Below are 3,603 nucleotides of genomic sequence, written 5' to 3'. Positions count from 1 at the left end.
GGTTATCGCTTTGTCTGGGAAAGCAGGAAGAGAAAGGAAAACCCGTTGGGGCTGCCACAGTGGTGAGGTGGGAACAGGAAGATTGCCGGGCATCTCTGCGGCACTGGGAGAGAGGAGCTTGTAGGATGGACTTCAAAGTGCCATCTGCAGGTGATGTCCCTGCAGAAGCTACAAAGCACCCTGCTCTTTCGGGGTAGAAACAAGAGATTATTTCATGTTTGCTTTGGCCAGAGAGCTCTCCAGATGAATGTCTGCATCGTAATTGGGAACCTTAGTCCACTCGTTCTTTTTGGCTGCAAAATTCTAAATTTGGCTGCCTCCAGTCTTGGATGTCATTAAGCTATCTGGTTTCTGAGAGAGCAGCTGCTTAGCCCTTGCCGAAAATTAGGTCAAGAAGGGATGTCTGATGAGAGGGCTCCCTGGGTTACATATGCTGTCCTTTACCTAGCAACTTCGGAACACTGAGTCACTTATTTTAGAGTAGGAGACATGGAAAATCTCTAAATGTTAAAGACGCACAAGAAAACATAGCTATATTCCAGCCATTTTAAAATGTGATTATTCAGGGTCTGACTCAATCTAACATGACCACCCCTTGCACCCACATACAAATATTTGGTTGTAACCTGTTCTGTGTAGGATCAGGTGGGATGAAATTTGTCTCCTGCCACACTCCATGGAGCACATAATTCCATGAGGGGCCAGATTCCCACCGTGGGCAACATCAGTTCTTCCACTTATTCCCAGTCCAGATAATGGATGTGGGGCAGCTGCAGTAGCAGAAGCCTCCCCGGGATGTGGGGATGACACACTGTGAGGTCGAGCAACCCGCGGTGGGACGACATCAATCATATGCCACCGCTTCCATATGTCGGAGCTGCTGAGGGTAACAGGGATCTCTGCCCATGAGGAAGCACCCGGAATAAATCCCTTTTGCACGGTCCGCGGAGCATCGTCGTACAGCACGGTGAGCACGTGCGAATCTCAGCCGGCACTGTCGAGGTGAAAAATGCTGTCACAGTCTGAACAAATCAGGGACACGAGCTCTCCAGAGCTGCAGGAATCCTGACTGGGCAATGATCACCTTCCAGCCCAGGCTGAAGAGCACCTCCCCTCCTCCTTCCCCAGGCTCGCCAGCTTTCTCCATCAGCGTTCTTGTGCCATTTAGTTCTCTCCTACTTGGGAATATCTGTTAGGGGCACCAGCAGAAAAGGGAGACAGGAGCAAATGCTTTGAACTGTGTTACTCTGAACCCTGTGCATCAGTCACACCCTTTCCCAAGCAGCTCAACACACAGAGCAGAACCTCACCAGAGAAGCAGTGCTTGTTCCTCTTACCCTGCTAAATGCTTCGATCTCCGACCACCGTTCCTGAACCAGAACAGCCCAGAGCTCTGCAACCAGCAAAACTCACCTCAGCTTGCCCCCAGCAGCCTCCCGCTACTTTGCAGAGCATCCAGAAGATGAAAACACTGACTGGGTAATGCAGTCAGAGCCAATTACAAGCAATGCACTTTCCGCTGCCTGATGCTAAAATTAGCTCCTTTATTTATTTATTTATTTATTTATTTATTTATTTCTGAAATAAATGTCTCTGACAAAAAAAATACATGGCCTGGGATACTGCTTCCCAGCTCCCAGCCAGCCACAGACAACACGCTCTCAGCACAACACCTAGTCAAAGACAAAAACCATATTCCATATGCAGAGATGCAGCTAGGAGAGCAGATCATGAAGCCTCGCTCCTGAAAATGAAAGGCAGGAGTTACCTCCACATTTCTGGCAACACTCATCCTGAGGTCAAGGTCAAAGCCGATCTTCTAGTGTCCATATGGCTAATATTTCATGCCAAGACACGTTGCTGCCACAGAACAAATTCAAAGAGGAAAAGATGATGATTTATTTTGGATTTAGTGTGTGGAGATAATGCTTCAGGAAGCTTTAGGTCTGCTGCTCTGAGCATTGGCAGATCTTGTAAGATACCAGATCATAAATGACTGTAATGCCTCCTAAAATTTTTAGATGTTCTTCATGTAACTACTTTCTCTCACACCTCAGGCGCAGAAACACATCTCAGTCAGGTTAATGTTTTCCTCCAGGATATTCCTTAAGGAAGAAGGAAGATGACAGCTTTTCTGCATACTGTGCCCTGGGGTCAAAAACCCCAATCTTCAGCTAAAAACCTCTCTGATATCCATCTCCACTTCCAGAAATACTGATATATCAGAATCTTGCTGTTAGGAAGATTTATAATCTCTCTGTGGCCGTCTGTTGCAGTAGCAGGTCACCGCGCATCAGGCACAGGAACCCAGATGCATTTAACTTGTACCTTTGGCTGGCTTGTAAAGTGTGGATAATTATTTAAAGGAACTACATCGGAAGGGATTTATCTGACAATAAACAATAACCACCGTGACACTGTCTCTGGCTGTGGCACTCACATTTTGCGCATCTGCTAGAACCCTTTAACAACCTTTACATAGTCATAAGCTACAGCTTCTTAGGACAGTTCTTAATGGGTTGAATGGATCACAGTAAGTTCTTCAGTGACAACCAGAGCTAACCTGTATCCTGAACTACTGAAAAAGTAGTCGGCTTAGCTGATCACTGTGAAAATAGCCCATGCTGTGTATTTAGGGAGAACCAGCTGACAACAAGGAATTCACAGCAGGCTTTGCTGGCCCTTCATTTGCTTTATAACTGATCAACAGCCAACTGGAAAGGAAAAGTAAAGCTCGAATTGGTATTTTCAGGTGCTCTGCGTCCTCATCTAAGCATGCCCTGGCTGGATTTGCAGTGACTCGATCATCCGGAGCTCCTGCTGACATTTCTACCGCCTGAGGATGCACAACATCTTACAAAGCGGGCCTTTTACTGAGGTCTCTGGTATTATATTGCCTTGTTTGGCAACTTCGGCTTAAGCCTAGGAAAGTGATATTCTGGATTTCCCTATGGAGGCATGGGAGGCATTTGTCATAGAAATGGACTAAACCAACCTCTTCAAATTTCTTCCTGACCTCTGTCTCTGCTTTGCAAATGCACTCACCCTGAGCAAAGGGCCCTAAGATGCTCAGGACTGGTCTTATTACTCTGAGCATGAGCCCCTTGGGGTAAGGACTGGAAGGCCTTACTATCTGCAGGTGTAATGGTAATGCAGATTGCTGCAAGCACATTGTATCAAATAATAATAATAATAATCAATTATATTTTCAAAGGTCAGTACACACTATTAGGTTTTTTTCATAAGGGGCCATTTCTGAGGTATCAGATCTCATGCTCAGAAGAGGTCAACCTGGTTTGGCTTTTAAATGCTGTGTGTCAAATTCCCACTTTTGGACATCTAATTTTATGACTGCATTAAAACCACTCAGCCCTAATGAAAAGGCTGATTGACCTGACGTCTCTGTGGTGTGAACCGTGTCATCCTGTGGTCTTGCACAGTGCCCCAAGAAGGGACTATTAAGTACAAAGTGAATTAACTTGAGGAAGAAGCACAGAGGAGTGACAGCAGAGTGCACGCAGAGGGTGATGACGTGCATTTAGCCATAAATCCTCCTTCCCAACAACAGGGTGCAACGGTTCAAATCTCAGCAGGATCGCCCTG

This window comes from Apaloderma vittatum, unplaced genomic scaffold (assembly GCF_000703405.1).
Source record: "Apaloderma vittatum isolate BGI_N311 unplaced genomic scaffold, ASM70340v1 scaffold38638, whole genome shotgun sequence".
NCBI lineage: Eukaryota > Metazoa > Chordata > Aves > Trogoniformes > Trogonidae > Apaloderma > Apaloderma vittatum.
This window is presented reverse-complemented; position numbering follows the sequence as displayed.